This window comes from Falco naumanni, chromosome W, assembly GCF_017639655.2.
Source record: "Falco naumanni isolate bFalNau1 chromosome W, bFalNau1.pat, whole genome shotgun sequence".
Classification (NCBI taxonomy): Eukaryota; Metazoa; Chordata; class Aves; order Falconiformes; family Falconidae; genus Falco; species Falco naumanni.
The window spans coordinates 4,945,712-4,958,430 of record NC_054079.1 but is presented as its reverse complement, the minus strand read 5'-3'; the positions used below and the strand labels follow the sequence as shown (position 1 = coordinate 4,958,430).

At 39.5% G+C, this 12,719-nt stretch overlaps 1 long non-coding RNA gene across 2 annotated transcripts; it reads right to left on the bottom strand.

Annotated features, from left to right (window-relative positions):
• Positions 1 to 2,181: 2,181 nt before the first annotated feature.
• Positions 2,182 to 10,970, bottom strand: LOC121080616. Of its 2 annotated transcripts, XR_005825444.1 has the most exons (3): positions 10,773 to 10,969; positions 3,908 to 6,780; positions 2,182 to 2,941 (listed from the first exon to the last, which is right to left on the bottom strand). It is a non-coding gene; the product is annotated as an uncharacterized LOC121080616 (long non-coding RNA). The 2 variants fall into 2 exon arrangements; XR_005825443.1 differs by lacking the exon at positions 2,182 to 2,941 and having other exon boundaries at positions 6,544 to 6,780; positions 10,773 to 10,970.
• Positions 10,971 to 12,719: the final 1,749 nt, after the last annotated feature.

The window sequence follows — 12,719 nt, the reverse complement described above, 5'->3', positions numbered from 1 at the left end:
GCCTACAAGAAAGCTGGAGAGGGACTTTTTACAAGGGCATGTAGTGATAGGACAAGGGGAAATGGTTTTAAACAAAAAGAGGGTACATTTAAATTAGATAGTAAAAAGAAATTCTTCACTGTGAGGGTGATGAGGCGCTGGCAGAGGTTGCCCAGAGCAGCTGTGGGTGCCCCATCCCTGGCAGAGTCCAAAGCCAGGCTAGACAGGCCTTGGAGCCACGTGGTCTGGTGGAAGGTGTACCTGCCCATGGCAGGGGGTTGGAATTAGATAATCTTTTAAGGTCCCTTTCAACCCTGTTTTGAGGGATTTAAAATTTTTCATTCATCTTTCAACTAGACTTGAGATCTGTACTCAAAAGCTAATTTTAATTTTCTTATTGATCTCACAGGGTAAATGTGTACCTGGAGCATTATATCATAACAAGATATCATATTTGGATTTAATAGACATAGACCCATATAAAATGCATGCTTTTCCACTGCTCAGGATTTTATTGAACATATTTTGTTTGTTAATAGACATATTACATTGCTGATATATTACAACACTGTGCGAGTCACAATTCCTGAATTTCTGTCAGTAGAAAGTCTAACTGATGATAATAGGAAACCCTGGAAATACACTGGTTTAAAGCAGTCATTTTTCTGTAATAGAACAAAAGCTTCAATTATAATAATGTCACATGATCCTGTTAAAATTCAGTCATTGCCCTTGATTTCAGCTACATGTGCAATTACATTGAAATAATTATACATTAATAGCTATCAAAAGTAGAAAATGCTTGACTGATTACCTCAGGTTAAAGCCATCTTGACAAATTTTAACCTTGCTCGGTTGTGGTACTCAGATGATTGCTCTTTGGCATATCTAAGGGAAGTAAAGAATCAAGTCTTTGCCTTTTATTTGTTTCCTTGTTGCCCCATCCTCTTTTATACTTGCTGAGCTGTCTGTTCTGCCCTCCTGTCTGTCTTGTTTGACATGCAGGGACCCTGTGGGAGGAATATCATGTCTATGCAGGTCCCTCTCAAAAACATCTGCAATTCCTTACTGACGTTTCTGAGCCATCATAGAAAGAATTTAAAATTTATATAGTCTGATAGTGACAGAGAGAGAGAGCTCCAGTGTGCATGACAGAAACTGATGGGAAATGCTGATTAACAGACTGTCTGCCCATGTCTAAATTTTCATGTCATAATTTAAAAAAAATATTTTGCTAATAATTGCTATTCTTTGTAGACCAATAACTAGCCACTTCACCCACCTTAGTCTTGCTGTTACAGAAAATATGTATATACACTGTATAAGGAAGTATTTCCTGGTTATCTGAAAAAAAATGAAAGCTGAGTGCATCTAAACTCAACTTCATACAAAGTCAGACTGGTAGAAAGAAAGTTTGGTCCTATTTTTGTTGATTGACTTCAATGGCAGAAGAAAGATTCACCTGGTAGAACTATGGTTTTCCTTGCTGTATCTGTGTTACCAATATGCATCAGCTGGATGTCTGCAAAATCATAAGCAGTGAAATAATAATTATCAGTAGGGTAAACACTATTCTCACTGGTCTCTAGATTTAATGGTGCACTGAGATGAATGAGAGAAACAGCCACCTGTTTTACAGACAGTGTTTTAATCTGAGCCAAAGTTTGATTTTGCCTTTTATGTAAGGGAACCAAAGCATGTTTTTGTGAACAAGTCAAATAAATATGTATTCTAATCTCAGCAGACACATCAGCAAAGCAGAAACTGGAACCTCTTTCTTGAAGGAGCACTTAGAGATTAATTCTTGCTGCTAGCAATTGTGTTATTATATTAATAAATATTATTAAGCACACACAAAATGAATGAATTGCACTGTGTCCTGACAGCAATTTTAAAAAGTTATGCTTTTCGTAGGGCACCACTGTAATTTAGGCTGAAGCACTAATGCTTTGTGATTTAATTTCTATTACACAGACTAGCAATGATAAAACACTCAAGAATTGAGTCAATAAAGCTTCTACAGGATGTTTCTTCTTGTTCAAAAGTAACTAATCCCATGAATGGCCTATAGGTATTGGCTTTTTAGATGTATGCGTCCCTATATATAAACTGATAATTGTGTCTACTCTTTCACAGTTTTTAAGTGCTTTAAAAACCATATGAGCTCCAGTGGTAATGTTTTTTTCAAAAAGACCTCAGTGGTAATGTTTTTTCAAAAAGACCTAAGTAATTTCAGTGTGTAAGTCCATACTCACAAAATATTAGACACATAACTCTTGAGTTTACCTTTTTTCAAAAAATTGTCTATAACCCTTAGAACTTCTAGCTTAGTGGAAGCTGGCATCCTCAGTCCCTTTTGAAACAGAACCTTCAGTAGATTTGAAAATGACAAACTGGACTTGGAAGTATTCAATAGTAGCAGTAAATGAATCAGAGTACATCAGTCCTCCACAGATTCAAGAAGACAGCTTGCAGTTTTGAAAATCAGTACACAGTTGCTGGGAATCAGCTGTAGACTCTGGTTCCAGCTTTAGGTCTTAAACAACAATCTCACCCACAAGGAGAAAGTCAGTGGGTATAGAAAACGGTCAGCCTGGTCCTGAAATATGAGGAGGTGTGTCTGGAGTGCAGGATTGTCTCTAGAACTGGAAAATTGAGAAACTTTTAACCAAAATGTCTGCAGCATTTTTTAATCTGTGCGGAAAGATAGATCCTTGCCTCAGAAGTTAGATTAGTCTTCATTTCAAGTTTCCAAATTAAAAAAGCCAGACTTCTGAGTTTTAGGATTTGAACCTGTGACTGACTAGTCTTAGATGAGAAGATCATTGCAGTGCCATGATACGTATTCCCAGTCCTTATGCATACACCTGCTTTACAAATTGCTCAGCCACAGGTCTCCAGAGGGTGCAGCTTCAGAAGGCAGCTGATATATTTCGAATGCTGTGCCTTGAATATTTATCCACTTTAAGGAGATGTAAGATGGAGGACCCCATTAGTAAACAGGCAGTGTGTTTCCCAATCCATTAATTATACCACATAGCAAGAGAAAATTGTATGCAGTTCTTATTGGAGGAGCTTTTTAGTATAACTCCCGCAGCTTAACATCACTTAACCTAACAGTGAACTGCAGGGATGCAGCTCCATTATGCCTTAATTTCTTTTTTTTCTCTTCAAGAAACTTCAGTGTATCTAATACTTATGTGGGAGTTGTAAAGGTCATGTTGCTCTGCAATATAAGCTTCAGTAAATAACTTTCATTTTTTAATTTTAAGAGCACAGCAGTAAAAAAGTAATAGGGAGAGAGAATTAATCTACACTGCTATCCTGCCACAGAGCACCAGGGGAAGTTTAGGAACTGTTTGCCCACATGGAAGTTTTACTGAATATTTTAAATGGATTTTGCTTTAATGACGTTACCAGTAGAAGTTGAGGAGCCTGTACTGCCATTCCACCACTGGAGTACCAGCAATGGCTATTCATGTTTTGCATCTCTAAAAGAGTGAATGATGTGGATGGAAAAAGCTGTGACGACATTGCAAATTATAGAGCTAGTCCAAAATGCCAGACCTGATCTCCAGCTCTTTCTGTTGGTACAATATGGATATTGTACTCAGGCAAGCAGCACATGAGTCTTAGTGAATGGGAGGAGAGAAACAGCATAAGATGTTCTTCAAATAAGAAAAATCACAGTGCCAGCAATCAGGAGAAGGGCAAGCAAGACTGGTACAGGCTCCCCAGAAAGCACTGTGGGTGTGGTGAGGGAGGGAAGGGGACTCAATGTCTCTCTTAATCAAAGGTTGAGAAGAAAAGTAGCTGCTCCAAAAACATTCCACAGGGGTCCTTGCAGACAAGGTCACTTTTGCTTTCCTCCTGCAAAGCCAGAGAAAAGAGTTCCAGCACTTTTGCCCACCCCTGCCCCACAACTCACCTGCAGAAAGATTCCTTCAGCTAGAAGCTCATTCTCAGCAAAGACCTTTTGAAAAATAAGCCACAATTCTCTGCAGTTGTGCTGATTTCACTGTGAGTCTGCCATAAAATATTGTGGGTGTGAAATTACTATGATTTACTGAGTCTTGGACAGCAGAAGAATATTGGCTTTGGGGGCCTTTCTATTGCTGCTGGATTCTGGCTGTGTTTATGGGTGACTGAGGCTGCTTGTTTTGCAATGGTGGAAGAACAATGTCCCTTGTTAGTGTTCATGCTTAGTGGTCTTACAGATGCCCAGTCTGTGCCAGATGTTTTGGATCTGGCCCACTACCTCATTCTTTCCAATTCATTTATTTGCTCCTTTCAGACAAAGAATAGGGCTCAACCTTATGCTATGGGGCAGCCCAGCCCTCAGCCTTCCCTTTTCACCCTTTTCACAAGAACCTGCAGCCTTTTTCTTTTTATACAGCTAAAAGGTCACTACATGGACCATATTCACTTTCCCCCAAACACACAGCAGATATGCATTTGGTCTTGTGGTATGGGTGCCCACGGGATCAGATGATGAGAGCTGCTTGTTTGCTCTGGATACATTTGTGCCATGTACATGGCAGCACAGTGTATCACAGCTGCAATTCGGTGATGTGACAGGTCCGTATTGACTGACATAACAGGGATGGGCTTGTCATCAGGACCCAGCAGAAAGCCTTCATGGCACAGACCAAAAAGCTGGTACTGGTCCTACAGAAAGGTGTTTGAATGAGCTTCCTATAAAATGTAGGAAACATCAGAATGGAGGAATAACATCAGGATGTTTCTGTCCATCCGTTCATGCTTTATCTACTAACCAACATTAAGATTTATTGTTCCTGAAGGCAAAACTAGACCAGGGAAGAAGAGGCGAATGGGTGTAATACTACTGGAAGGATGAGGTCAGTGAAGTGGTAAAGTGGTGGATAAGCATCTGGCACAAGTCTCTCAAAAGAAACTTTGTGTCCCTTGGAACAATGTTAAAGGGATCAGGAGCACAGGTGGTGGTCTCCTCTACCCTCCCAGTTAGAGAAAGGGGTTTGAGAAAAAGGAGATGAATTGAACAGGTGAATGACTGGCTGCATAGCTGGTGCCATGCTCAAGGTCTCACCTTCCAATACCACTTGCTTTGTCCCAGCGCTCATGTGTCCACTGTTGCACTTCCACCTCTCTTCCACCTCCTCTACCATTGCCCCTGCTCCTTCCCCTTCTCTCTTACTGTGCCTGATGTTTATTTGGGGCAGCAGGGTTGGAAGAGGGAACTTTTTCTAGGTAGTGAGCTTTATCTTCTTCTTCTTGCAAAAGCTATTCTGCACTAATTTATCACAAGGCTACTGGATTACTCTCTATTCAGTCACCTTTTATTGCTGCATCAGATACCTGCACAGAAGGACAGTGCAGGTTTTCAGAACAGATGGTTGCAAGAGGAAATTGTGAATGCAAAGAGTGATTAGGATACATACAAGGTTTAGGAAACCGATTCTGGCTTCCTCTGTGAAGACCTGTTGTGTTATTATAATTTGAAGTACTGAGAATTCTGTTTAAAATATCTAGACTGGAACTCAGTTTTAATATACAACACTGTAGTTCTTCCATTAATTTGCAGCAGTGAACATTGCTAATGACTGTTCCATGGCAATAACTCATGGAAGAAAACAAGGTTTAGGGAATAAAATTAAGTAATTAATTCACTGAAGATGTGGGAGACACTGTGTAACAAAATCAGTTTGTATAATCTACAAATGATAAATTTCACATATTTGTGTATGCTTTCTTTCAGCAGCACGCTACATGTCACAGCCAGAGGAAGCTTTCTATTTATTATGCATGACTGGTTACTTAGCACTAGAAGTAAGAGGAAAGGTGGAGTTTGGAACGTGCTGGTGAATATTAAGGTTACCACTCTCATTGCAAATCGGAGTGCAACATTCTGTGAGCCTAAATCCTGGATTATTCAATGGGATTTAGGCTTCTTAGTGCAGTGTTGGTGCATGGCTTTCATTAAGCCCTTTGAAAGTTCCTACAGGTGATTCCTATTTTTTACAGTAGTTTTCAGAAGAATTTCTATGAGGAAATTGTGACCATTCCCAAAACAGTAGTAGGTTTAGAATATAAGACAATGGACTTGAGCGTGGTGCTCAAATACATACAGTTGTGACACGAAAGGGAGCAAAGCCGAATGCAGTTGAAACCTGAATAAATGATGTTTCAAGTTAGAGGTAACAGCTTTTTATCAGAATTTTGGAAAGTGTTCCAATTGAAAAATGTCATGACATCTCAGTCAATTAATGTTCCAAACGTACAGTTTAATTTGGTGCCAAAATAAGAACCAGAGTTTCACTACATCAGCTAATTGGCTTCAGTATTCTATTGTCCTGATCAATTCAACAGGAAAAAGAAAACCCCAAGCTGGCCTTGTTTTTCAGAGGTAATCACAACCCCATTGATTCCAATGAAATCCACGTTCCTAATGATGACATTATAATGATGATTCCTTAAGATGACTCGTGCTTTGCAATGGGAATCTGGAATCATTTGTAGTGGACTATGTATTTCCCACATATTATGGTGCTTTTGCTCACAAAAGACAGAGCAGTCATCCGGACATACATGTAAAAAGGTTATTTATAACTCAGCACAGTAGGAAAACGTATTGCTACAGTTCACATACTTTTTTGATTTGATGTCTTGTCTACTTGTAGCTATTTAGTGTGATAATGGCGTTTGATAGACTGGACACAAACACCATTGTCACACTCCACAGCTCTGGTAGTAGTAGATCATTAGTCCATGGAAGAATTAATATACACACATTCCAGACTTCAGCATGGGGGCTTCAAAGATCTGCAAAACACAGAGAAAAGACCATGTTTATGCATATTTATACATGGTAAATCAGGATTCTCATCAGGAAGTGGGAGACAGGATTCTGAATTTCTTTGAGGTGAATATTTTGTTGCAGCTAGCTGTAGTAATCTAAAAGCTAAGTAGGCAAAGGAGATGGGCAGGCACCTTGAGAAAGTAATCAGTTCCTGTCCTAAGGGAAAAATTTATGAAAGGAGGGACGATTCATTCTCTGCAAGGACTGGTGTCTTTCTCTTATTAGAGATGGCTCAGCCTGACTTTATAGAGCTGTCTTAGATCTGAGGAATCATGATGCTAAAGATTGTATTTGTTTTCCATATACTTGTTTTTACCAGCATTCTAGAGCTAGCCTGCTTACAGCAAGTTGGTCTGTACCCATAGTCCCACTTCACCTGTTTTATTCAATGCAAGTTCTTCTATCACATGTCAACACCTATGTGACAGTGAATTAAGCACTTTAACTAACATATGTCACTCTGGTGTTTCATTTCTTCCCAGGACAGTTTTTTCAGTTTAATAGGATAGAGCATGTTTCTGTGTTTAGTCTGCAAGTCTAATAACTTTTCTGCACATCCTCAGTGAGTATAAAAAAATCTGTAAAAGATCCTGTTCATCAGGAGTGGACTAAGAGCGCACAAACGGTAACTGAGGATTCCATGATGCACAGTGATTTGCAAAGCCATGGAAATTCAGTTATGTGCCATCTTCACATCTGAATGCTGCAGAGAAGCAGAGCAAACAGAGAAAGGGGAGCACAGGGAACAAAGGAGGTTAGAAACCTTGGGTGCTTGGGTGAACAGTAGTAGCCTTTGTCTCCTACTCTTCCGTGTGTCTGGGTTTTCCTCAGTCTATAAAGACTGTCAACTAGTGTGATCATCTATAAAAGATCATATTGGATATTAACTGGAAGAACACCGACCTGTGCAGGTAGAATGTAGCTTTGTGAAAGTGCAAGCCAGCTTGTGAATGTTCATTAATAGGAATGACAAAATAATATTAGTAACTAATAGGTAATGGTAACGAAGTTGTCTAACTTGAAGAAAGAAAAAAAAGAAAAAGAAAAAGAACATGAGACAGACCACAGAATGAAGTTCCTTTACTCCCCTGGAATTGGTAAAAATCTTTCAAGGAGAGTATGTTAAACATTAATGTTCCATTTTGCCTGATTTGGGGTAGATTTTATATATGCTGAGTACTGAAATGTTTTTTGTAGCTACTGAAAACTTGAACTTTCTGACTTTAAAAAGAATGCTGTATGGACTGGTTAGAAGCATCATGGGAGGGGATGGATTTGTCTTTTTGTGCCAAGAGATGAGGATGGAATGTCTTGCTATAACGCTTTTCAACTATCCCTCTCATTTATTTTTTTTTAAGCTGAGTAAATGAGCTCCCATTTTTACATATTCGGGAGCATTTGCTACCCATATGTAATAAAACTAGACTCTCCAATAGTCTTCTGGATCTGGTTGCATTTTAGCAAAGACTATTAAGCAAGTTAAAGCATTCAAAAAGGTAGACTTTCAGATCCTCTGAGAGCTCCTCCTATGGGTTTAGCCTTCCTGTCAATCTCATTTTGTATCTTCCCTAATTCACTGCCCTGGTGATGTGTCACTGCCACACATTAATAGCCTTACTGCCTCTGCTTTATTCTCAGTCTGCTGTCAGCACTCCCATCATGCATTCAAGCTGAGAAACAAGAGCGAGCGCCACAAATCTCTATCATCAGCTGTTTGTAAAATCTAAACGTATCAGGTATGTATGCTGAATGCGGTACAGCTATGGAGGAAAGTCACCTTTCTGTACTTGTTGAGACTAAGTGGTTGCCATCTTAAATACCAGCTTTTGTGAGTAGGAGAGACAGTCCCTAGCTTGAGTCAGGGCGTGCTGCAATTTGTGAGATGTGCAGCAGCTCTGCATGCCCCAAAGTAAGAGACTGTGTATAGGCAGCTACCACTAGGTCAGCTGAAGCACTGGAGCTTGTGGGGAGTAGAACATGGCTCTCTGAAGGAAATGATCCAGGGAAGAATCTGCTCTCCAGATGAGGTGCAGGTTGAGGGCAACTGCAGAAACAGCAGCTCTGGTTTCAGACAGTGGAAGGAGCTGTAACAGGAAATTATTACAGATAAAGGCATAGGGCTCTCAAATACAGATGTTTATATGCAGACTATCAGGTAGGGAAATTTAGCTCATTCTATTCTACAGCACCAAAAGTTGAAGTGCCAGGAGAGAGGAGACATTAATGCACACAAACGAGCTGGCTGCCTACTGAATACACCTGAACCACCAGCATACCTGCACAGCATAACAGGCATTTCCTCTCCAATCCTTACCTTTTGATCCAACTTTGTGTATTTTCTGGATCTTTTTCTTAAATGTAATCTAATTCAACCAGTGTTGATCAGTCACTGCAGACTCATTAAGGCTCTGGACCAATTTAACTACTCATTTGCAAGTACATCTAATCAAACCTCAGTGGAAGTATGAACTGGCAGTAGCTCAGCTGAGTCCTGAGTGGCCCTCGGCTGGTAAATAGCAGACGAATGAACCTTCACTGACTGGTTACCAGGTCAGACTGTTCTGTATTTCAAACATGATTATTACTACTGCTCTGTCATTCCCACCCTTGTTAAGGAAGCAAATCTGTAGGTGCTTGGGCAGGGCTGAAACTTTTCCAAGTGCTTTTCAACTTTCACTTATTTTGTCTGTGTTTTGAGTCTGCACGTGCTGCAGAGGGAAGGAGTTGTGCATTTGAACACATACACAGAACTGCCAGGCAGATTTGCAGATCCATAGGTCAGGCCACTGTGCAATTACAGCTATGAATGAGACATCTCTAAAGGAAGGAAAGTAGCTGCATCAAAGTGGCACTGAGTCTTTTGAAATAATGATAGCAAGTACACAGTCACACCCTGAACGTACCTGCCTAGACAGGATGCAGCTTGCAGCTGTAGACCTGAGGTCCATGAGGCTATTTTTAATAAAAGTGCCTATTCTATACCTGCTGAAAATGAGAAATGAATGCCAAAGGAACATGTGCTGTACATTGCTTTCCAATTCATCGCAATATTAGGGTTTCCCCCCCTTACCTTTCCCCACGCACATTTTACTCAGCTTTCTCTCTGCAGCAGAGAAGAAGGGTCAGGCAAGATCCTACTCTAATTAAGCTCTCTGAGGAAAAATCTGACAATCACTGGCAGGTACAGTGCAAAGAGCAGTAGTGTCCTGGCAGAAGTGCCTGTAGACTTTACTGTAAGATGTATATGACAGTATATAGGCAGGCAAATGATGCAGCTGCAAGCAGGTAGTTCTATAGTTCCACAACTACATGGAAGCTTCCAGCAATTCAACAGGAGTATTTCCAAGACAAAAGGTAATGAAAGAAAGAGAAATGGCCACTAATTTTTAATACTGTAATGGAAACAATGGGAAAGTTACATGTCAGTACAAGGAGAAAGCAAAGTGTAAACATCAGAGAAAAAAAATATCCAGTTTTTACTTCTCTTCTGCTAGACATTTGTATAAAGAATATTACTGGAATGTTCCAGTTCAGAAGATCATTGTGACAACCAAGAGGGTTTTTCAGGAAGTATCTTGATGGATCACAGAACCTGTCCTTTTTGTGTATCTGGACTTGGAAGCATTCCAGTAACCCCAGTGAAGTCTAACCAGACTTACTCTCAGCTTTGCCACCTCCTGCCCCCCCCCCCCCCTTTTTTTTTTAAACAATAAACAGTTTAGGGTGGCTTGCTCATTGACAGTAATAAAAGCCTTATCTCTTTAAAAAAGTGCAGACAGAGATCACTATGTACAAGACATTAAATCCTGTTATACAGGCAGGTGACAGGCATTGGTGGATATTTTGGTATGCTGAAATGTGTATTATTCAAAATTCACCTACACTATTTTATTTTTGTTAATACATTTTAGCATTTCCTTTTCCTCACATGAATCAAGCACAGGAAAGCACTTACCATCTGACACAGCTGCTAAATGATCCTCTGGTGTGTTGTTAGGACTTGTCAGAACCAAGATTCTCTTGCATGACATTTTGCTGAATGTCACTGTATTCGGATCTTTGGAGGTCTTGTATTGCTTTGACGAGTGCCCAGCAGTGGTCAGCTGTTGAAAGCCTCTGTTTCCACTGGACACCTTTCCCTCGCCCTTTATGGGATCCTGGGGTTTTAAAGTAAACAATTCATTCTCTTTCTGATAAGTCATATTAAAATATTGATCTGGGGGAGGGAGATGGCCCTCACTGCACAGAACCAGTCACCTTTAGTCAAACAGACTAAGGAATGGAAAAAAGCTCTGAAATCTCAATTTTCTCTGTCCCTTCAGAGAAAGCGTATGTGGGTAGAGAGTAATGTAAAATATAGGGTTTTTTTCAGCTGCCTGTTCTTCTTAACCCTGAGATGAGTCTTCATATTAATTGCTTACTTCTTCCAGCAAGACTAATTTCATCAGTTCCTCATATCACAGTGCTAATCTTACTGTTCACTGCTGGGTCTTACCAATCTTTTTTTCATTTTTTAGTTTTTTAGCAGTCTTTTCTGCTCAGGAAATTTCAGAATTCTCAAAGATCCTGTCACATTTTTAACAGGTTTTACTTTCCAGCACAACTATGAGAAGGGGGAAAAAGTAGGACTTCAGTTAAGCCTTTCTGAACACCAATGGCAAAACCAGGAACTACACACATGTTTCAGGACCTCATCCAGAAAATCAACAACTAGACTGTTGCATAAACCCCAAATTTAGGGCATGATAAATTTAATATTTTTTGTGAAGGCTAGTAAGGGATTTGAACTTGAGATTTCTCTGAACATAAATTGAAGTCACACCTTCAGTACGATAACCTTCCTGATAGTTAAGTAAATAGTATTTCATTGCTTACTTCCATTACTGTGCTTCTATTCCATTAGAACATAAATATTTTGTAATGGTCTTAATTAACAGTTTTGGGGTTTTTTTTGAAAAGCAAAGTTCTTAATGTAACATTTCAGAAAAGTGAGGAACCAGGTCATCTTAATTAACAGTTTGGGGTTTTTTTTGAAAAGCAAAGTTCTTAATGTAACGTTTCAGAAAAGTGAGGAACCAGGTCACTTTACTGGTTTTGGCTGTATGGATGTGTCTATCCAGCAGTAGAAAACCACTGTGAAATCAAATCTGGAAAAAAATATGTCTTGCACTCTCCTTATTTTCCAGTTTTAGTATGACTAGACCTTCGATAGAACACAAATGCAGCTTCTGTCCTTGTTAATATAAGGACTTCCCTCACCACTGCCAGGGGAGATGAAACAGGCCAGCTCCAAGAATCAGAGATCCCCTTTTGTGAGAAGGGTCCTGCACATAATAGATTCAAACACATAATACAATAATGTGTAATGGAAAAAAAACCATGAAGTACAAAGTCACTAGAACACCCTCATCTTTACCAGTTTATGGCATGTCTTTTCTCCTTTAGGTTGTCATGTATTTGGACTGCAAATTTGTCATGGCAAGAACTATCACCTACTGTTTCCTAAAATGCCGTTTTCTAATCACAGTGTAGCTCCAGTCTCAAATGCACCAGTAATACAAATAATAATGACAGCAGTCATGAATAAAAGAAGGCGCTGAACTGTGCTTTCCATGAAACAGCAATAATGAAGCTGCATTTATAGGTTCTTAGCAGTCTTATCACTGCATATACAGTTCAATAGTAGTTTTTTCCCCTTATGAAAAACTCCAGAATTTATAATTCTCAGGGATTTAAAGACACATTTTTATAACCTTAGTTGAAAAAGCAATGTTATTTGCCTAATGTAGATGATCCAACCCCTCCACTGTACCCTTTCCAGTTTTGTTAAAGACTTTAATTAGCACAAAGCAAAAATTAATAATGCTAACAGGTAACATTTAATAAGGAAGCAGGGAATTAA